The sequence below is a fragment of the Anser anser genome (genome assembly GCF_964211835.1).
Source record: "Anser anser genome assembly, chromosome: 3".
In the NCBI taxonomy this organism is placed as follows: domain Eukaryota; kingdom Metazoa; phylum Chordata; class Aves; order Anseriformes; family Anatidae; genus Anser; species Anser anser.
Window position 1 is genome coordinate 48,924,647 of NC_139722.1, and position 24,503 is coordinate 48,949,149.

General features: G+C 39.0%; 1 protein-coding gene across 4 annotated transcripts in view; it reads right to left on the minus strand.

Annotated features, from left to right (window-relative positions):
* The window catches only part of BEND3 (BEN domain containing 3), a 151,161-nt gene that overhangs the window by 107,540 nt on the left and 19,118 nt on the right, over window positions 1-24,503 (minus strand). The window lies entirely within an intron of this gene.

Genomic DNA, 24,503 nt, shown 5'->3' on the forward strand with positions numbered 1-24,503 from the left:
AAGAGATGTTCTGCACAAGTAACAGCTACACAAAAGTCTTCCAGATGGTGCAATTAGTCTTGATGGGTATGTGGCAGGAGACAGGTGCCTCTAGGGAAAAAAGTGAACTAAAAGCAACCCAAGTGAAATTGTGCACACAAAAAAAAAGATGCATCAAGCTGAGGCTCGCTTGGAAAACCTCTGCTGAACACTGCAAGTACATGCACAGGGTACCCTCAAAGAAACATTAAGGTAATTTTCTTACAGGCTGGGTACCTCGCAAATAACATACTTCATCCTCAGGGGACCACGTGCCAAAAAAAGGCAGGTTAAGTCAAACACTGCGACTATCTGGTTTTGCTAAACATTAAGAATTTCAGGGGGAGGGAAGGGGGAAGCATTTACTCTAGATGTTACCCATGTGACAGAATAACCCATCTGAAAACTGACAGATTCACAGTTTTAAATACAGAACACTGCTCACAAAAAATTAATCTCACAGCACAGGGGAGAAGAGCCTAGCTCCGAAACATGCGCAGTGTGACACTGTGCAGACACAAGAGACTCACACCACCCACTCAAGCAATGACACTGGCTAATAGCTAATGTGCTGCAAATTACACCTCCTACTACCAGGGTCGGTCTGCTGCAGAGAATAAATCAAGCAAACACGAGCATTTCACTTAATGCTCTGTGTATTTTTCCACATGTGCAGCCATTTCAGTAGACTTTGCAGTTAAAATATGAGCCTCAAATAATTGTCAGGTTTAACTCCAGTAGTAATTCACACTTCTATCAATAAGTAAATAAATAGAGCATTTACTGAATGCACCATTCCTATTTTTGAGCAATCAGTTAAATACTGTGAAGATTTAAAATTATTTGCACTACAGGAGGTTATGAGAAAAAAACAGCTAATGTTCTTATTTTTTCATTAAACTCTGGATTCAAACAACAGAGGAGAAACATGGCAAATAGAACGGTTGCCGTAAAGAAGAGATGGACATTGGTGAAATATGGGAAGGAAAAAAAAACAACAACACAGGCAACTGGGAAGTCAACTGGCTGTGAAGGTGGGTATAGCAGAAGAAAGCATATCTATGTGTAGTAGTGCTAGTTCCAATGTAACCACTACGACTACAGAAAAAAAAATCCAATCAAAACAGACACAATAAGGTACGTTGGGGGAGTCAAAAGGAAGGTCGCTAAATGCTTTGTCACGTTTTTGCTGTTTCCCAAATTTCTGCTTATTACCAACGCAGGTATGGGATGCTCGGTTTGCAGCACCGCTGTCAGCTGTCCCAGCAGGCCACCAGGATGTCCCTCCCCCATTGCCCAGGTACTCCAACCACTGGCCAGCTTGGCTAGGGGCTGAAGTGAGCAAAGTGCTGTGCTCTCACCTTGCCCTACCTCTCCAAGCATTTTCTTGGTAGTGTCCCAGTGACAGAATCAATCATTTTGGTCTGGGTCACACGCAAGCTCTGTTTAGTGAAAAACAGGGAAAGATACCTGGTGCTGAGCAGCCATCCCTCTGCCTCCCCCACTTCCAATGTTGAACAAAAGGAAAATTCTTCTGTTGAAGAATGAATCACCTGTTCATGCAGTCCTAATAAAAAGCAACTGGGAAAAAAGTCTGTAACACAACCAAAATAAACTATGCTGATGATTTATAAGCCTAGGATAACACTTTTGAAAACACAGTTTAGTTTTAGGCTGAAATAAATACTGCTCTGAAAAAGAAACATCTCAATCCTACCTGACAATCCCAGATGTGACAATATAAACACAGTTTAAATCTGCAACACCTACTTTGTTCAACATAGAAAGGTTATCAGGATATACTCATGGTTATGGGTGTAAGCACATTTGAAAAAAAAACATTTTTTCAAAATTAATTATAACTGATGATTCTGTATCTAGTGCTAGAGGTAAGCCACAGAGCTGTTTGGTGAGACTGTTGGCTGCTTTATTAGAAATGCACGAGGTCCACTGGCCTCAGGGCTTTTATCCAATTTGCTTTATTAATGACTTGTCAGAAGTAAATAAGAGAAAACCCTCTTGACGTACTCATTGTTTAAACAGATGTTAAACCGCTGTATTATAGGTGCACTTATCTGAATCATATGATTCACTATATGACCATATGACCACACACAAACACGCATACATTATTCAGAACATTATATATTTTGTGTATGTTAACAGCAGTCTGTAGTGACTTATTTTCAGCAGCTATTGAAGTTTCATGTATGTATTGAATACCCCTCTGCACAACATATCTTCAGACATTAAAAATACATGTTTATTGCAACATCTAAGGCTAGAAGGGGATCAGCCTTCTCATGCCACTTGTTTTGAGCACAGCTGACCCACTGGAGGCTGCAGATGAGGACAAGCGAGCTTCAGAAGCTTGCTCCTGGGTTTGGACAACTGAACATCTCTTCAGGTACTATCAGCCAGGGAGAGTGACTAAAGAACACTCAACATACATTTAAGCTGTGATTTTTAGGAAATTTAGGTATTTAAGTGTCCCAGATGTTAGGATCTACCCCAAAATCCAGAAACACTGTGTTTCAAAAATATTAATTACATTCTTCACAAAGCAAATAGAGAAGGGAGAAGGTTGCAGAAGTATCAATGAACATGAATTCAAAATCTAGAAGATGTTAAGAACCTTATAGACCTAAGTAACCTGAAATTTAACAAGGATGAATGCAGTCCTGCACCTGGGATGGACTCTAGCCCCCTGCATTACTGACTGAACACGAGGCAGCTCTGCTGAGAAGGTCCCAGCAGACCACAGGCACCCATGAGCCAACAGCGTGCCCAGGGCTGCACCAAAAGAAATGTAGCCAGCAGGTGAAGGGAGGCGATTATTCACCTTTGTTCAACCCTCATTAGACCATGTCTGTAATTCTGCAGCTAGTATAAGAGAAACAGTGACAAACTGGAATGAATTCAGCACAGGGCAACCCAGTCAGGCTGGGGCCCTCGCCCTGTGAGGAACAGCGCGGTCCTGGGCCTGCACAGCCTGGAGAAAAGCTCCCAAGGTCCCTTCTGACCTGAGAAGCTCCTTGAGAGTAGGAAACAGCTGCTCATTTTTCACAGGGATTCTGCTGACAAGGGGAAACGTTTCTTAACTGAAGAGGAAAAATCCCATTCAAAGTTTCATCGCTGCCTAGCTTAGTAAACGTGATCTTCACAGGGACTCTGTGCACAGAAAGGGAGAAGAGCATGGAACTTGGGGTGGATTGCATCTTTCAAGAACTAATTTATCTCAAGAGAAAATCTTGAGATGTTAGTTGTAAAAGTCTTCTAGAAAAAATCAGAGTACCCTTCAAGATCAGGAGACCCATCTCCTCCTGGAGCTGCTGCATATAGTTTTGGCACATATCCCAAATACCGTAGTTCTTTTAAAAACCTTCAAAAACAACTTTTAAACATAGTAATGATCACAAAAGATGGATCCTTCTAAAAATCTAAGAGAATCAGAAGATTAAATAAATTTGTGGCGATTCAGACTGGGCAAGACCTCACAAAAATCAACTACCATCATAAAGATCACGTTTAAAAAACTACAGGTTTGGGGGCAAGTGCAAAGCAAATACTGATACTTGGCCCTGGCCACTTGGCAGTGTACTGTACTTCACCATTTATGGCTCCTAGAAACTGAGATAGCCTTTGAATTCTTAAAAGAAATTTTCTCCCTGGAGCCTGAAGAATCTCACTTAGACATCAGGATCAGTCTATCATCCCCTGCAACTACATTAACTAGGCTTCCCAATGGCAGAGGTTATACGAATCACATATACTTGCATACGTTTTAAAAGAAAATTGAGGTACTTCTTTCACAATAGATTATCCCATAAGATCAATGAGAGGAGTTGCTAATTAATTTTTTTAAAATGCAAAAAAAAATGCAGCTCTGGACTCCCACTTTTCTGCAAAATTTATGAACAGCTGAGAACCAGGAGGAAAGAGGTTCACTGGGTAAGAAGAGGACAACCAGCTTTTTATTCCTTTTTTTTTTTTCTTTTTACATGAGTGAAAATACTCAACAAATTAACTGAAGTTTTGACAGAGTTGCCTTCAGGTTGCATGGTCATCTAAGGTCTGTAAACAGCCTGCTATAGAACAAGTCTTACAAGGAAGAGCTGAGGGGAGCTGGGGTTGTTTAGCTTGGAGAAAAGAAGGCTCAGGGGAGACCTGATTGTACTTTACAACCACCTTAAAGGAGGGTGTAGTGAGGTGGGGATCAGGCACTTCTCCTAAGCACAAGGGATAAGATGAGGGGAAATGGCCTCAAGTTGGGCCATGGGAGGTTTAGGTTGGACATCAGGAGAAATTTCTTTGCTGAAAGAGTGGCTAAAGTGGCTGAGTCACCATCCCTGGAGGTCTTTGTGAAATGTGTAGATGTAGAACCTAGTGGCATGGTTTAGTGGTGGACTTTAGTACTTTAGTACTAGGTTAGAGGTTGGACTAGATGACGTTAGATGATTCTATGATAGACACAAAAAAATAATCGCTATAAAATGAATAGCTATAATCATACATTATCTCAAACACATTGATTACTCAGAGAAGAGTTTTATTTATTTGTTTGATAATAGTACCCTCACACCATCGGATACTATGAGTGTTAGAGGCAGGGCAGTAGGACTACCTTAAGGATGACACTGAAGACACCACAGAAGAATACATGTTTTTAAACCTACTGCCAATCTCTGCTGCTTTTCCTAGTTGGTGTTTGACTTGATCTTGGAATGTGATGTGGATAACAGGCAAACTAATACCTAAAAATGCAGTCAGTGTCTGAGTGCAATTACTCTGACCAGCAGTAGCTTGCAGGTCTGGCGCCCTTATTTTTCTAACCACAAATACTTAGACAGAAGCCTAATTTTTGTGTGTCTGATTTCTCCATCAATATTTACTTTATTTAAACTTTGTGGGAGGTCTAGCACCCCGCCGTCAACCAATATCAACAGGTCTACACAAGCACAAGGCTACCTTTTTGAAAACAGGCTCGCAGATGCAAGAATATTCTGCTAAGTGAAAGGAATTATAAATACTTTGGAAGAGTTCTGTGAGTGACAGAGATATGATTAGCTTCACAAGGCTAATGAATTCAGACACCTCTAGAGGTACAGTGTCATTTCAGCAATATTGTAATTGTAAAGCCTGTCATAAAAATGTATTTTGCATTAAATAAACTCTACTAGGGAAATGCAACAATGAAATAGGTCGACTCCTGGTCATTACCTCACGATGAAAATGCTTACAGCATGTTTTACAAACGTATTGAAATATAAAAAGGCAAAAATGTTAGGATATGCATTGTCATTACAGAATGATCCAAAAAGCTCTTTTAACCTTTTGTGCTCAACAATATTTCTAAATAACAGCTTAACTGATCTTCAGCATTATTCAGATGGTTGCAAGTAGGTATTCCCTAAAAACAGACAGCTCTTTACATGAGGCTCAAGTTCTCTGCTTCAATGCGTTTTTTTCCACTTAATCCAAGTAGCTTAATCCAAACACAACAAGAATCCTGTAAATACAGATCTTCCTTTTAAATAGAAAGAAAAAAAAAAGTTGTTTTAAGTGGTTGAAAACCAACCAGCACCAATAACCCAACTGCAGTACAAATTCTAAAGACTTTACATTTGTCACAACCCACTGAAGTTAAATGGTCATACACAGCAGAAGCCTTTCATGAACTGGGTGGGTGGGTGTATGTCAACAACAACAGCAAAAATGACTTAAAATGCTGTGGAGAATTATGACAGAATGCAAGGCAGCAATATGTACACACAGTTACAAATTAGAATAAATACTCTTTTTATAAATATAAACACTTTTCCATAAACACAGATACTATAAGAAATGTGTATTATTTCCAAATAACACACACCAAGGGCTTCTCAATGGTTTATTTTAACTAAAAAAAAAAAAAAAATCAATTTTAAGCCAACAGGGGAGAAAACAGACAAACCTAGACCGTAACTCCTACTGGTATTATCTTAATTTTGTTTTTCTCTAGGTTCCTGATTCCAGAGGGTCACTTGTCAGTGAGACCCAGGTGGATGACTGTGATAACTGATTAATCTGTTTTTGTTGTTGCTGTTGTTTTTAAACACAGTTAAGAATTTTTTTTTCAATTTGACCTCAACCCAAATTCCCTAGGTTTCACTCCAGTATGTCAATATCACAATCAGGCTAGTTTGCCTGAATAGGAAAACCTCCTTTTATAAAAGATAAACACAAATATCTGCCTCCTTTTCCTGGATCATAGCAAAGCATCAAATAAGCTCATTAAGTTACAAAAGCATGCTTTAAATTTATGAAGTAATGAAACAAGATACGGTGCAAAAATGCTGAAAGCATTTTACAGTAAAGCAAACGTTAGAAAAAAACATTGGAAAACTTTAGAGATTTTCTATTCTTTCTCCTTCAGAAAAAGACAAGACTTTAGAAGGCTTGAGAATTTAAGCAAACACTTGTGGTTTTGGAAATGCTGGTTTCCGTGGCAACCAGTAAGGTCTTCTTTATATAGCATTATAAACAGATGGTAAAGACCGGTCATGTTTGCTTCTTTGCCAGCATATCAATAGAACTGCTGTACTACTCTATCTAATGTATTAGAGTTATTAAGTAGCTTGGGTATTTGAGCAACAAAATCTACAAGTCAGACATGCCTAAGTAGTGCTTTTTTTTCCATAAACACAGGAAGATCCGCAACAGTAAAGTCACTGTAGTCTATACAGTCAGACTTCTTTGGCAATGCTTTTTATAAATGTTTTCTCAGCACTTGCCATGCAGGGTACATTACTACCACAAATATGAATCTGACAGGGATTAAAATAATGAATTTGAACAGGAAATAACAGTGTGACTGTATTAACACCCACCGGCATTAAAGTGTGCTTTAGAATTATGTTCTTGTTTTTATTACACTTGGAATTGTTCAGAGAAAACACAAACTGTAAACTTACCTTCGTTATGTCACAATACGAGGTTACTCTTGCAGATGATTTTGTATTTGTGAAATAAAAAAAAATCTTTACATTTTAATCTTTCAGTTGTAGCTCTGGTACGCAACATACAAGCATTCTTGTTTTATAGATGGCTGGAACTATCAAGAGAATTGGATTTGGTACTGCATTTGATTTGATAACTCCCTGGAAAAGTCTGAAGCAGTAGCTACCAGCACTGAATGTTAACAGATTCTTGCCATTGCGTTCCTCCCGTGTTTCAGCTGGGTAGTATGTTTCATGCCATAGCTCAAAATAAATAAATAAATAAATAAATAAATGGAAAAAAGGAAGAAAGGCGGATGCAGAACCCCATTAGGTTTACTGACCATTTCAGGAGCCCAACTTATTTTGATCTGAAATGGATAAGAATGGATATTACCTGTATTATAACCAGATTACAAATTACTTTATCAACATACTACTAAAAAAATAAATTTGATCCGACTCCCACTGAAATTAATCAGAAATTTTAATCAGGGTTTGCATGAGAAATTCCCATAAAACAGTTAAGAAAAGTAAACAGAATTTGTAAGGTCTAATGTTTTTTGTTTTGTTTTTCACTAAGCAGTAGCATCTCAAGGACAAATGCAGTACCTGAAGGGTTGTCTTTTCTTTACTCTGAATTAAGACTTCCAGATCTACTTGTCTAATCTGCTACCAGCAGTTATCACTAATAAGCTTGAGATTCAACAAAAGTCTCCACATAACTCCAACCCCTCAAATTCACAGAACAACCAATAACACATTTTTGAAAAGTATAAAACTACTAAAGGTGTGAATACGTTTGGCACAGAGAGCTGGGGTTGCTTAGCTTCAAGAAGAGAAGTCTTAGGGGGAAAATCTATGTGCCTAACTGATGGGAGGGAATAAAAAAAGACAAGCTTGTAGCAGTAAGAAGTGAAAGGACAAGAAGCAATGAGCGCAAATTGAAAGAGAGGACATGCCATTTACATATAAGAATGTTCATTTGTTAATTGTAGAGGCCTACAGGAAACCTGGGGAGGGACTCTCTGTTGGGGAGTGTAGGGAAAGGACAAGGGGCAATGGCTTTAAACTAAAAGAGGGTAGATTTAGATTAGATATTAGGGAGATTTTCTTTACTCAAAGGGTGGTGAGGCCCTGGCAGAGGTTGCCCAGAGAAGCTGTGAATGCCCCATCCCTGGAGGCGTTCAAGGCCAGGCTGGATGGGGCTTTGGGCAACCTGGGCTGGTGGGAGGTGTCCCTGCCCATGGCAGGGGGTTGGAGCTAGATGGTCTGTAAGGTCCCTTCCAGCCCAAACCACTCTGTGATTCTAAGTGTGGTCTCTTCTTGCAGAGGGAAAAAAGAAGTAGGATAAGAAAATGCAACTACAGCTACAGAGCCTTCCAAATTAATGAGATTTCAATTTCACAAAGCCCTTTTAAAAGGGGGTAGCAAACCACAGCAATCATTTTATGAAGGGCCTGAACTTCAGTTTGCTGAATGTACAAAAACAACGTCATATTGTTGAAGCAGCAAAGGGAGAGAAGGGCAAAAACATGTTTTGTGTCATTCAAAAGGATTTTAGGCTTCTCATGGAAGAGACAAGAAAACCTAAGCCTTCACGCTGGCTGTTTTATTTACGTAAGATGTGACACAAAAAGATGGACCACAATTTCAAAGCAGTATACCAACGCAAATAAAGAAGAGACGGAGATTCTGCACTGAAGTTATGTAGTTATTCAGGAAAGGCATCAGTGGTACTGACCACCTCAAATTTTCCTGGACTGCCTGGTGCCAGAGTCTGGAGGAATTACTGGAGTCCATGAGAAAAAAGCTGGCAAGAAGAAACAAGACAGGAATGTGAAGCAGGAACCTCATTTCTCTCCGCTGGAGTGACCTCGACTGCATGGCAAACATGTAGAAAGCAGCACTGCTAACAGAGTGGAAAAAGAGCCACTCCACAACTGCCAAAAAGGAGGGCACCTTACTAAATAATTATTCTTGGAGTAGAATCAAGAATGAAAAGAAAAATGAAAAAATGAATGACATGCCAGACTTGTCACTTTGCTTTAAAGAAGCCTATTTACCACTTCAGGTGCCTACAGTACAAGGAAAACTTATTCACTACAGAGTCAGGCAGCCTTGGAAAAACTTTCAAGACAAATATCCTAAGAGGAAAGGTGAAATAGAAGAATCTTCTTCAGGCAACCTGAAAAATCAAGACTTTCCAAGGTCCATCACCTAGGGAAAACTTTAGCTCTACAGAACTAAAGGTGAAGCTGCCAGAAGCAAAATTACCCTATAATTACAAGTCACAGAGAAGGAAATTTAAAGTCACTGATTTGATCCTGCCTCTAAGAGATACAGAAGCAAACAAAAAAGAAAGGCTAGACTCTGACAATGGAATAGAGCACTGACCTTAAACCTTTGCTGAGACAAAAGAAGGAGTGAGAATGAAGAGACAAATTTCTGGCTGTGATTTGCAGGAAGATAACTGACATTTTTACACAATTTATAAAAAACATGTAGGTTATCTAATCATACCTGGAATTGTCTTATAACCTGACATATTTTGCTAGATAGCTCTAAACAACACAAAGTTCCCATTGACAGCAACGCAGAATAGAATTGGCACTTTCAGCAGTAGCTTATCTTCAAGCAAATGATGATAGAATTTGTCTCGCATAAAAAATGTGGATTCAAATCGCTATAGGAAGACCAGCTTATTTTGAAGAATACTCAGTTCTTTAAAGATCTGAAAGAATGTTTCTGCTTGATACTACAATTCAACTGTGATAAAATATCTGAATTCTTATCTTATAAAAAAAATTCTAATTGGCCTGGAAGGAAGAGCCACAAGATGCACCTTTCACACATGCCATGTGACATTATCCAAACCAACACCATCTTAGTAAGGAAAGATACCAAATGCTTCCGAAAGTTATTCTAAATTTCCAATATTCTTTAGTTATATTAAAAGCAAGCTCTTACTACTACAATGGTGAAAGAGATCCATGTAAAGATATAACTCACTGAAAAAAGTTGACTACTCCCAGGCTTCTTGTCCACTTGAGTGTATTGCAGAATTGCAGAAACATTGCAGAAACAAAAAAATCAGCAAATATAACTATGACAAGACTACATTTATTTCCAGTATTCAGTTATTTTATCTTATAGGTTTTTTTTGTTACATAACCCACCACAAACACCATTTTGCCATTTCAGGATTACCTCGAGCAATACACAAAAGTTTATAGCGAAACCTGGAAAAAAAAATGTGCTTCAAACAAATAACCAACACCTTCTGACATCAATAACAACAAATGCTCCAGAAAACCTGCCACAACTATTGCACAGAACTGGCAGTGCTACATCTCATCTGTAGAAAGAGTTACATGAAAATCAAATCCCAGATTTCAGGATCTTTCTTAAAACTTTCAGCCCATGTTTAGCAGCTTCTATGGAATGTTTTCTCACAAATGATACTTTGTTAACATTATTAGAGTGCTGACTTGCAGAAAATAAGGCCCTACTTACCTGTTAACACTGGTTTTCACCACAGTAGTTTTCCAGCTGTTACTTTAGCTTAACACCAAGTAAGCCTGACCTCACCTAGTTCATGTGAGACAGTGGGGGGCGGGGGGGGGGGAACAAAAGAAGACAAAAAACACTAATATTTCTTGATTGTGGCATAACTTGATTAGCCACTACAATTATGCTAAGCTACATTCTGCTGATGACCTGCAACTACAAATTTTTCTGTAAGTGTGAGTAAGTATCAGGAGAAAGCAGAACCTCAGTAGAGTTAAACAGCCAGCTTGAGCTTGGTATCATGAATGAAAAGCTCTCTGAACAATTTCAGTCCAGGGAAAAAAAATTTCGATTGCATGCTCAAGATTTTAAATTCGCAATCAGCACTAGCCTGATTTATTCTTCTATCCTGCTGCCTTTGGTTAAAACAAAACCACGCATTCAAATTATGTTTTCTTACCACTACACTGCACATAACAGTGCTTTTATTACTTCTAACGTATAGCTATGTATTTGTCTTCTAAAATAAAGTTCTAAGGCAAACATTTCAGTAGAAAATACCTACAAGATACCTTACGAAAATAAAACTAGATATTTAATAAAAATTGAGAGAGAGCATGACAGAGACACAGCATAAAGAACTTCTTTTCCTCCTCCTATATTATCCTGCGTTTGAAGGATAGAGCTTGACTTTGGATCACAGCCAAAGTACTTTGGCAAACTTGCTAAAAACTTTCACCAAAAAACCAATAGTCCAGTTATATTTTTACTGTAGTGTGCTGGCAAATTCTCGAGTATAACAAAATGTGTTCTCTACCATGCCAAAAGCAGGATACATTTTAATACTTTGAGGAACCATATGCACTTTCCTTGGGATTTGTTAGCACAAGAAAAAAAGAAAAAGGTCGTTCTCATAAGTGAGCCTAATTTGCACATACAAGTTTGCAGCCAAGGAATATGTTTGTGTGCTATGATTTTTTCCCCATCCCACTAAACATTTTTTCTTCCTTACTCAAGTTAAGTGCACTTCATCTGTGATTTCAATTTGCCATTGAAAAAAAGCGTATGTAAGATGAGCTGTAAAATTACAGGATCATGAAATGATGTAAATTTAAATGTCAAAATGTAAATGAAAAACGTACAGATATCTTAAAAGCATGTCATTGGAATTATATATTAGAGCTTGTTTTAAAAAAAAATGGTACCACTACAATTATAATACAGTGTTTTCAACAATTTTCTTTACCTATCAACTTTGCTCTTGCCAGTTGGCAAATACTGTTTTAGCATTGTTAGATGCCATTCCAAACAAATTTCAGAGATTTTTCAGAGATTTCGTTTTCTCTCTTCACTAGACTATGAAGCAGTTGGTTAGAATGCTAGAACTTTTTGGTGCCTCTGTGTTTGTGCTCAAATGTCTCCGTTCTGCCCACGAGGTCAGCCACAGCGGATCTTGAGGTTTCTAAAATGAAACACGATTAGTATTTTGTGGTGAAATGTCAGTGATCTGAAATAAAGAAAAGGCAGAAAATAAAGAAATCGGGTTCTCCCTGGAAAAAAAAAAAACAGTATCTGTTTCTTCTCTTTTTTTTTTTTCCACCCCCTCTATTCTGGCTACTCACTCCCCAATAATAATAATAATAAATAATCACAAAGGTCTTCCTTCTCATTACAACTTTTAGCAGAGGCATGCAACCCTGCTATCAGGAAACTGAAAACACTTACTCTACTGGAAAAAAATAAAGTAGAAATCATACAAAAATCTTCAGACATAATACAGTCTAACCCCGAGGCAAAACACAATGCAGAAAAATGGTCTGTATACGCACTCCTGCCCATCTAAGCTTTTCCTTAATAGCCAAACCTCAGAAGAGGTCTTTATGTAGAGACAAAAGTATGGATCCACCACAAATTTTACTCAGTCTCTCCAAAGAAAAACAAAAACAAAACAAAATGAACAAACAAAACACCAAGAGCACACATACTGTAGTTTATAACCTGGATAATCTTTAACGTGGATAATCTTTCAGATAAACATACAATAGCCAGGGATGAAAAAAGGCCATTAATACTCACTGAGGTTTAGCCCAACTCCTCTGTCCAGTGTGACAGGTAAGCTTTAATATTTTGGTGGCTGAACTGAAAAAGTATTGAAGTAAAACTTTAAGTACAGGCCGCTAACACTACAAAATCAGCAAACTGCTAACATTATTCTTGACTGCATTAGGCGAAGTACCACCAGCAGGCCAAGAGAGGTGGTCCTTCTGCTCTACTCCATTATAGTGAGGCTATACGTGAGGCTGCTCCTGGAGCACTGAGCCCAGTTCTGGACCCTCAGTGCAAGAGAGGCCTGGACATACCAGGGAGTCCAAGAGTGTCACAGAAAGAGCCAGGACTGTCCAGCCTGGAACAAAAGGAGGCTCAGGGGGATCTCAACGTGTGTAAGTATCTGAAGGAAGGTACAAAGAGGACGGAGCCAGGCTCTTTTCAGTGGTGCCCAGTGCCAGGACCAGAGGCAGTGGGCACAAAGCGTAACACAGGAGGCTCCCTCTGAGCCCCAGGCAGCCCTTCTGTGCTGTGCGGGTGACGGAGCACAGGCACAGGTTGCCCACAGAGGCTGTGGGGTCTCCTTCTTGGAGATCCTCAAAGTCCACCTGGATGTGGTCCTGGACAAGCAGCTCTGGGTGTCCCTGCTTGAGCAGGGGATGGCGCAGGTGGCCTCCAGAAGTCCCTGCCCACCTCAGCCATCCTGTGATGCTGTGAAACTTCCTTCTAGATTTTATGCTTACTATCCTCCCTAACTTTTCCAAATTTTAGCTAAATAAGTTCTTCACACATATGCTCGCTTCAAATGGGTTCCACTTCAAAGGCAAACTTGTAAGAGCTTTGCTGTGTCAGCAGAAGAGGCACTGTCCTGCCGCACACCCTCAGCAAGCTCCCCAACGTACTTCCCCCTTCACCACATTACAAACTAGGCGAGGGTAGGCTCTTAGTAACAAGCCACAAGAAGGGAAAGAGGTAAAAAGAAAAAAAAGCACATCAAAACTGTGAAATGTTATGAGTCAAGTTTCCTATTCTTTCAGGAATAAGAGCAAGAGAATGAAGTAGATAGAGATCAAACGTTACCTTTCAGGTACACATTGAGATTTCCCTGCTTTTGGAAGACCACTGTCCTTTTTGCAAAAATAGGATTCTACTGACTAATGCTACAAAACAGAATAATAGTACCAGAATGACAGTTCCCAACAAGCAGGATATCTCCCAAAAGTAACATCTTCGTAGAGAGTCTCGGTTTCGCCCATCTTGGGCAGACAATAAACTCCAAATTACTGACAGCCTGTTATCTCATAGGCAAGACCATATGGGTTCAACAAGTTACACAGAGCAAAAATACAAAGCATGATGCCCATATGCAAAAGTACTTCACATCCTCAACCAACGTAAATACACACAGCAGCACCCATTCATGAGAATTCCTTCATGTACAGAAATCACTGCTTCAAAAAAAAAAAACAGCAAATCCTGTAGGCAATTTTACTCTTTCCCCATGGCAAGATCTAGAAGGATACATGCTACGTTTAAAGACACCAGTAACTACTAGTTCCGTTCACTAAGCAGAACTTGAGATCAAACCAAAGTCTGTAGTCAAGTAATCAGATCCTTGTCCTCTACATTTAATGATTGAAAATGATAATTCAACTGTCAAGGGTGCACCTGAAAGTTATAGATAAGTCAGAAATCTAAAAATAAGAACTTGTAAATGTTAATAGACTGTATATAGAAAATGTCAGTCCTGGTGCAAATTCTCAACAAGTTTAATTAGCTCCCCTTATTGACCTTTTTAGAATTGACTCCACAGAGCCTATTCTGATAAAAGAATAAAAACAGTGTACTCAGTCTTCTGACTGGTGACTGTTTATCAGAGAACACTGTTAATGCCATCTAGAGACTTGAATGACAATGTCATGATTTAATGTAAATGCTTCTTCCAGGCTATAAAAGGGAGGACAGACATTTTAATTCTTAGCTTGTTTCATCTACTGACTTTAATAGTAAAGTTTAGTAGAATATACTGTCCTTGATGAGGGGTCCAGTGCACAGTCATGTATTAGGATAAACCCTCCTTCTTTCAAATACTACATATGAAGATAATCCCAATATCCTAGTGTTTTTAACTTAAATTTACCATTTCTTAATAAGATGTGTGACAATGGTTTTGTAGTACTGGTGTTCTCGTCTCATCCGACCTATTATGCTTACAGGAGTAGTGAAATACAAAACTGCATACTTTCTATAAAATAATATAATACCAGAATAGTATAGCAGTATTTACATAAGATAACACCTAACCACCGAACATTGAATTATTTTTTGTTAGGCAACAATGCCACTTCAAATTTACCAAACATCTTTAAAAACCACAAAAACTAGGACTTAGGAATTTATCACACTTCAATTTAGCTCTGAAGGAGAAGAGCATTTTAGACAGTGCATCAAGCAGATAAATTCAAGTTAGCTGGTATAAATGACAACTAAGATACATAACTTGTAATTCCAGGTATATCCAAAGTTATTAAAATGTCAGATTCTGATGACTTAAATTACTTCAAGCCAACAATCTATGAACCAGCACAAAGCCTTTCATTTTTCATCATATCGGAATTAGAGTACTTTTATGCCTACATGATTATGTTCATTATATCCAAACATAATACCAGCTACAAACATATACAGAACAGTTTGACCCCTGCACTATATTGCGTTATTAAAACCACTGTAGTAAACATACAATGTACTAATGCAAGAACTTGTCTTGAGACAATTCTTCCTTTTAATCATGATCTTCTGTCAATTTCAAGCAAAAAAAATGGTTTGTGCAACTGAAGTTCTTCTGTCAGTCTCTCAGAATTATCTTCTCTTTTTAGGAAAGCTTTCAATGTAACTGATGAGATGAGCAAACAGAAACAAATATTCACTTGCTAACCTTGTATTTTCTTCCATTTTTGCAGAAGGAATATCTGCATCCTGTACTTCTTCGCAGGACTGATTCAACTAAATGATAAAGTACCATTTATAAAAAATGAGTTCTCGTCTCGAATACTGTGGACATGGTGTTTCTGATAAACTGTCATCCCACTATTAGGTTGCAGCTAGAAGGAAAGGAACAAATGCCTTTTGCTTTTTATTCTTTTACCTAATAGCATACCATGACTTCTCAAAGCATACATACAAGACTACAAATATCACATTAGCATCTCCCGAATTTTGAACGTCCAGATGCGCATCTGCTTACTCTTTTTTAAGCAATTTTATTGAGTGAAAAGACAGAGGGGAATGGAGACAAATGATTTAAGTAGACACCACCAGGACATTTGTCCTTGTAAGTGACAGCAGCAAAGCACACAGCAACTTAAATGAGATCTCCCCAAATACAATCTATATCTAATAAAAGAATTTTTTTTTTTTTAAAAAAAACATATCCAATGCAACAGCACATACACAATGCAGCATGACTCCAAAGTGGTTATGAAGTGTGTATGGCTGCTGTGTAATCCAGAATAGTATTGCCACCAACACCAAAAAGATAGTGCTCTCAGAAATGCAAATCAGTGTTTAATTGAGGTGGGGCTTTTCCCCACACATTATTCTAGAAGTTAGAATTGTTTTCCATCACCGCTATCCTCCATGCCCATGAAAGCATACAACAGGCTGTAAGCTTTAAACATGAACTTTAAAGTTAACTTCTTAACCTAGGCTAGAAGGACTTTCTGGAGGCCCTTGGAAAACACAGCTCGTCGAGGTCCAGTCTTTGCAGTTTCTGTGGTTGGACTTGAGCTCTGGGCTACTCCTTGCTGACCTTTCTACAGCGCATCCTACAGCAGTGCTGGCACCTTACCTCCCTTTTCCCCCCCTACACCATGCTGCCCCTCCTCACTACAGCAGTAACTGCCACGCACGCCAAAGCTCCTGCTCTTGCTCTTAATGCCGAAGAAGGAGGAAAAGAAGGGGTCAGAGCTAGGCTGGCCGCTGTGCCACAGGTCACAGCAGCCATGGGAACTGCTCTTCTTGTGGCTGAGGTTACCTGCGGGTGGACTCACAACCACCAACTCCTTCTCCAGGAGAAGCCTGGCACAAGCTGAGAATGGACGAGGTTGGCTGCTGAAGCAGCACTGAAGAAACCATTTCTTATCTAGGAGAAGGTTCCAGTTGCACCAACCCGCATTAATCCAGTGAAGTTTTGTGGTCCATGCAATTCTATCAAGCATATATGGAAGGGAAAAGCATTGTATGTGGCAAAAAGTGAAGGAAAAGTGTTCATTAACTTGTAAAATTACATTCTTCTCTTTTAATAATGCTGGATATAAATGACTGAGGTCCATTACTACATGCTCTGTCACACAAAACCTACAAAATTTCATATTGGAACATTCAGTCTCTGGCATCTCTTACAACTTAAGGGTAAAACCCAGCTAGTGAAAAACTTTATATTCCTTCTTCAGTTACTATAACTTCAGTCAGCTGATTTAGAGTTAAGATCTCCTCACTGGCTGTTAAGGTTAGTCAAAGACTGTTTATTAATGTTTTTTCAGTGGAAGGATCTTCCAAAGAAGGTTTTCAGCACTGTCTAGGACCAACAAAATTCCAAAAATTTGCCTAAGTCTCTTCTGGAATTAAAGTCCAGAATAGCCCCAGCAAGAGCACTTCGGCGAACAATCCTCGGTTTCTATTTTCACACTTCTCCCCAAGACCCACATCATCACTCCACTGTCGCTGGAGTGCCCAACGCAGGGGAGTAACAGTGATTATTTCATTATGCTATGTTGTGCTGAAAGAGGAGGATCAGAGCCATGAGAGTGCTGGGTCACTCGATCCTATCATACCCCTGCAGACAAGCTGAATAATCACTTACAAAGTTATAGGGAGATATAAGCACTATCAGCACTGAGCTCTTGCATGATTTCATTGCCATTTAATCATTTTGAATACCTCTAGACATGTGTCCTCATCTAAACTTGAGCGTTTTGAAGTATCCAACAAGGCTGGCTAATGTTGCATGTTACTGCAGGTCAGCGATCAGCAATCCCATTTTCGTGCAAAATAATTAAAATTTTAGAGACCGGGCTGCAGTTAAACGTGTCCTTAAGCTCCAGCAGTGACATGTGGGATGAGGTGATCTATTGCACTGCTCAAGTCAGGTAAATGGATTTCTTTCAGGGGGAGACCAAAACATCCATTACCAGAGGGTGCCGCGGATGTTCAATAGCTTGCTTTGCTTCCTTCCTCAAGAAGGAGCCTGAACACATTTCACAGACTCCACCATTCATCTTCCTATATGTGAGCATATGCAGTGAGGATAAAGTCAGTTAAGGGTAGAGATCTGTTCACCATCACAGCATCATCAGGCATCAACTGAAAAGATGACAACTGTTTTCTCCCTTACAAGAAAACAAAGCACATTTAAGAATGAAGTTTATCAGCAATAGCTAGGGAACAGCGATACAAACCATTTGCTAACCCAGGGAAAACATTCAGCAAGCTGGCCTACACAGTGCTATCACAGTGACTTGCTCTCCATGTCAACACAGCAGTGGCAGCACCAGTTTTGACTTTTTCTTTCCTAGAGCCACACAAAGTCACATATGCAAGATGTTCACAAGATACTGCTTGGGGACCACTGTTACGGGTCTTTAAATTGCTCACGTCAGTGTAACTATGGGAAAACATTATTTCATAAAGCAATTTTAAGTAATTACACTGTTCAGAAAAGGCCAACATTGTTCTGCAGTCAAGTCTCTCCTACTCTCTAAGACTCTACACGGGGAGCTGTTCCAGAAGAGTTTCTTGCACTATAGCTGTGCCAGCTAACGTAGGTTCCTATCAAAAAAAAAAAACAAAAATCCACCATCATCAAAACATGCACATAGTCTATTAGCTTTTTGGCCTAAGAACAAAATTTACTCTGCTATTCAATCTAAAAATACAAGTTTTTCACTGAAGTGTTTGGGCTGGGGGTTGTGAATAAGTTACTTTTTAATTTAAGAGACCGACAGGCTGATACTTCTTTTCCCTGGATCAACAGCAAAATATCGTATATTTGTAAACATACAGTTCATTGTTACACCAGTTGCAAAGTACAAGATACATTTCTCCCAATATCAAAACCAGAAGAATTCAGCTCAAATATTAGTTTTTTTCCTTCAAATACTGACCCTATACAAGTCTGAAGAAACTTTGAAACAGTTTCAAGTAAACTGCTTCAGATGAAAACTGAAACTGGTTTTTGAGTTAAAAGGAAAAAAATTCAACAAAACTGCAAGCATACCATAAGTCAGACTTCATCCTTTTTACTAGTTTTACAGAAATATTTTTCTACAGGGTAAAACTGGTCATTTTCCAGACCAAAACTATTTTTTCAAAGCAAAGTTAAGAAACAGGATAACATGGATGAAAGCCATGATCTGAACCAGAAAAAAAGACCGCTGTTTCTTCAAAATAAAGCTAGAATGTTTTTCTGAATTTTCGCAACAATTCACCAGGGGACGGCGTAGCTGCTGCATGGATGGCAAGTGTAGCATTAAATTGTCCATATCATGTCATGAAAAGTCTCTTATGGCCAGAAAAACACAAGATTTTCAAATAGTTCATGAGAAGCCTGCTAATGTAGTTCTGAATTCCAACTCATCAGTCAAGACTTCCCTACCTCGCCTTCCATTTTGCTATGGCTACAGTAAAAGCTATGGCATAAATCCATCCCCATTTGGAAGCTGCCTGTTTGGTATATTTATTCCTAGCTACAAAAAACTAGACTGAAGTGTTTGAGATTCTGAACTACACTCAAAATAAAGGCATAAACACACTGAGAATACCTGGCACATACCATCACAAACTCTGCTTATTTGTAAGTGTGGGTTTTTAAAGCTTAACGCAGTGATTTTTTTTTTTTTTTGGCATCTTGTGAAATACAATTTCATGCTGAGCTCTATGGCACTTCACAAATTTAGAATGTAGCTGTACACTTCTCAGTTTCATGAACTTACACATTAATTGCAATGAGATAGTGAAATTCCTGTGTTTTTGTTTGCTTTTCCATTTTTTTTTGTTATACTGGCACTAACCTGAACTTCAAAAATTTGTACAAACTTCAGAAGTGACTTGATAGTAAAAGCTATAGATTTTTTTACTGTTATCTCAAGCTGCAATGACCAAGATCTTTCTGTAGAGCACGCAGCAATGAAAGCGCTTGCCATTCAACAGAATAAAATAAAATAAATTCTCCTACTGGCATTTTGAAAGGGGAAGTTCCGATAGCTGTGCTGGCAATGCAACAGCTCAGCACAAACGTGGCCAATAGCTTACCCCGTTAATAGCAGGGTACTTTCACAGCAAGGCAGAAAGACAATGCATTTACTGGCACACAAGAGATGACTGACTTTCCCTAATTTCCTGCCCATGGCATGGGGTTGGAACTAGATGATCTTTAAGGTCCCTTCCAACCCAAGCCATTCTGTGGTTCTAGGATTCTAATTCAGAGGCCACATTTGGAGTCACAGATGACAATACAATTATGATATTAAATTATCTTCATAACTGTTAGTAGAAATGACAAGTTTGATGATATAAACACAGTACTTACGATGCAGCTCCCCTATTACTGCGAGACCCCAACAAATCAAGAACTTTTCTTTAGACATTTTTATCAGTTTCAACACTGCAGATATAAAATTCAGCTTCATTTTACATACGTCAAAAAGGGAAAAAAATTCTAATAGTAACAGCACCACTGATCCCTTTTTAATTTGAGGATTGGTCCTAACACTATTTGGAGTGTAAGGAACTGAAACATCTATCACTACACACGCCCCAGACAGGGACCTGAACTTCAGCTGGCTTCCAGCAGGCTCCTAAAACTGCTGCTACAAGCACTTTCGGTTTGTCCCTCTTTGTCCTACCCCCAATTCCTTACCCTCTCCCTCGTGGCCCAGGATGTAAACACAAAAGCAAGCTATGAAGAGTCAAAAGTTACTACATCAGCCAAGCTGTGATTCCTGTCCACTCCTAGCCTGAGGCAAATCCCAGATAATTAGACTCAGGTTAACCTGCCACGAGAAAAAGGTCAAGCTACATTGCATTATTTTGCATTTGCTCTGGGCTAGGTGAATGCGCATCATTCAGCGTTCACAGTTTATTTTACAACCAGTAATCTGACTGCATACCCATTGTAAGCAAGTATCTTTTAAAGATCATGGGTCGAGATAAAGCTGTACTGTTACAGCATGCAACACAAAAGACAGATCCTGAAAATTTAGCACATTGTTTTGGGAAATAAATCACTACTGTCCATAAAACCATTAAAGGAATTGATAGAATTTTTACTGTAAAGGCCACCATAAATCTGTGTTTAATATCTATTCACCTCCTCTCGTATAAGACTTTGAGCTTTTTAATAAGTGGGATACAAACACGACACCACTTTTGTTAGCGTAGATTATCATTTAAAGCACGATATTCTTCCAACTCACATTCAAATGAACACCAAAATGAATTTCATAAAAGCACGGAAAGTTCCAGTTACTCACAGAGAACAGACTTTTTTTTCCCAAAAAGCATCCTTCAACTTTACAAGATCCAAACGCTCATTTTATAAACGTTTTTAAACTTTTTAACCTCTACGGATCCATACATGTCTTCAGAATTCCCAAGATAAGCACAGTAGTCCACAATCTGGAAAATCTCCTCCATTCTTGGTCATAGCTCTTCACTTTTTCCTTTTGCCTTTTGGAAGGCTGTTCATGAACCTTTTGAACAATATGTAATTGTTGATTGGTGGATGAATTCAATAAAAACAAAAATCAAAGCGTTGAGGAGAGAGTAAAAGGTCTCCCAATGGAGTCAATTCCTCCTCTCCAAAAGGCACTTCACCTCCGATGGAAGTTCTCTTTTCCCAACGCTGCGGCAAATCATCCCACCACCGGGTCACAGCTCTAAGGTACAGGAAGTGGGAGTGCCTTAATTTACATTTTAATTGGAAAGCCACACAATGAAAACTCCCTGTTCCCTCTGGCTCCAGGGCTCTTCTTGACTTGTGGTGACCCAGCAATCTTCCACTTGGGTCTGCTGGGGCTTCTCTTCTTAGCTGAGCATGAACTCAAGAGGCAGGAGAGTGGCCCTATGCTAGGGAAAAGCATAACTTCCAGGACTTTCACTAACAGCAGGATTCCTGTAGCCATCAATCAAGTTAAAATCACAAAAACAAAAGCCTCAGCTAGCTAGTTCTTCCTTTAAGAAGAAAAGACAAAGAGGAAAGAAAAGCCTCCAAGAAGCTAGGAGATGAAGCCAAAACTCTGAACCCAGAGTTTTCATGGTCCAGGCAGGCTCCTTCATTACCATGAAAGGAAAAACAATTGTTTATGTTATCTTACAAGGTATAAAGAGAATTATCCTTCTCCCTCTGTGCTCTTCTCCTCTTGAATAGGAATATCAAAATGTTGACTACTCAAGCTGCAAGGACATAAGCACCCTACTGCATGGCTTTATAATTGTTTCCTTATTCATTGCAATCCAAGCACAGTGCAGAAAAATGAATTATTACAAATGTACAGCCAAATGACGAAACTAATTATTGGTCCAAATTACCTGGACAGCGACCCTCTGAAGTTCTCTCCTATAAACGGACACAGAAAAACATTCACACAAGTGGTTCAACATAAATTTGGTGCCCTGCTAATATAAAGGATCCTAACAGCTGGAAAAAATACTATCCTGAGAAGTGTTTTCAGTTTTGCTCTTTGGTTTGCCCAGTAGATTCCTACCCTAATAACTGACATGATGTGATGGGCATTCGGCATGATGCGTGAGGATTTAACTATGCAGCTCCCATTATTAACGGGACCCCATACGCAATTCCCATTGTTAACAGGACCCCATTGTTATCCTCTTGCACGCTAATCATGTCACTTAAAACCAAGAGGAAATCTCTTCTAATCGAGGATCAACTTTGGCATCTGCTTTTACTCTTTCAAGCTAATGGTAACCTTCGCTTTTCTGCACATGCATTCATAGGCAAATTCTTTTTGAAGAAAAATCATTCAAATCCTAAATTAGAGGAGAACTTGAGCCAGAAATACATGCATTTTCACTACAAGAACTTGCCTAGTGGAATTACTCTTAGCCACAGCTTCTTGGAAATCAATTATTGAGAGAAAGCCTATATCCATGGAAGTTCAGTTAAACAAGAGCACACAACACTTCTTTTAACATCCACTCTTTAATAATGAAACATCCTCTGTTCTGCCCAAACAGCTCCGCTGATCTCAAACTGTTTATGATTCCTACTATACGCAACAGCAAATAAGTACTGATTTATTTAAGACTTTAAAAAGATACTAACAGACTTTTTTTTTAAATGAAGGGCTCATGTCACATACTGCAAATTATTTGAGACTTTTCTTTATCCCTGAAGGCTTTCTAGACACCTATAATATTCTAACCCAAGATGCAATCAAATAACAATGGAAAACAGTACCCTACAGATTAAAATACTACAGTCAAAAGAAATCAACTTGATGCTTCTGTATTGAAGCATCTCATTCCAGATGCTCTCTTACGAGCAGATACTTGCCTTTCATATCTGCAGACTGAGCAAGTGCCCAATGGCAACTTTCCCATAATTTGTTCATTTACCACCAGCACCATTTCCACACACTCTTGCTTTTTGATGTCTGATCTACATCTGAGGTTCACTTTCATATTTTATTTTTTAATCCACAAAAGGACAGAGTAAAGAGACAGAATTCCCAGAACTCGAGGCCTGGAGCCTACTTGTTTAATGTGCACCTTGACAAACACTGCGTACTTAAAATTGGAACCAAGCTTTTCTATTCTTTTTTTTGTTTTTCCCTCTGGGGGCTTGTAGGAGCAATAATTTGCTTCGAAACTTTGGTTTTTTGTCAGGTCTGAGTGAAAAACTGATTCAGAAATTGCAGACTTCTTATGTTCTGGAATATAATGCTAGGTTAACCTGGCCAGAGGGGCATAGTCTTTCAATCACACGCACAAATAGTTTTATTACATTTTTTTGGTGGTGGCAGTGGTTTATTTTTTTTAAAAAAAAAAAAAAGCAAAAGCTTACTTAGGAATCAGGTTGGTACAAAGTAAGGGCTTTGCCTTTTCCTATTCCTGGTCCTATAACATGGAGAAATTAGAGTATTTCCTTTTTGCTTTCAGAAGATCATCAGAACAGCCGCACGAGTAAAGATACTCTTCGGTACTGTAGCTGCTTCACTAATCCAACTTCTGATGCAAGTGTTGATGCCCCTTCTGTGGTAGTGTATGCATCTGGGAAAAATCCGCTCTTCTGGGATTAAAAGAATCTTTTGATTCAGGATTTAACAAGATGAAACTACAGGATCAACCCTGACTTACCATCATTATATATCTAATCTCCACTTCTGCAGCAGCAAAGTCCTCAATGGATCTCTGATCTCACTCAGAAATCTTTCTTCACGCATCCACTTTCCTGCATTGATCCAAGGACTCCTTCAAATAAAATGACTAGGGAATTTTAGATATTCACAGTTTTAGCTGAAGTAGGGGTGTCTGTAAACCTGAAACACTGTGAGCATGCATCATTCACCTCCCTTCTGCATAGCTCCTCAAAAAAAGACATCCATCAGACTTACTTCAATAACACAGTGTAGGACACCACAGATTGTGCTTTTTGAAACATTTGTTTTCTGATGCACATCATAAAAGCTGTCCATAGCAACACCCACCCTCAGATACAGACATTGACATAGCAAAAATTAACTCCTGCTAAACATGTAAACAAACAGGCTGAAATGTGGATCCCAAGTCAAGATGCTGCAATGACCTACATCGTTAATTTGCTGTACACAACAGACACCTGGCAGAAAGCTGCCCAACGCAGGCTGAAGAGGCCTGTGTTGGGCATTCAAGAAAACACCCCTTGTGAATGCTGAGCTCTTCCAGCACAGATGG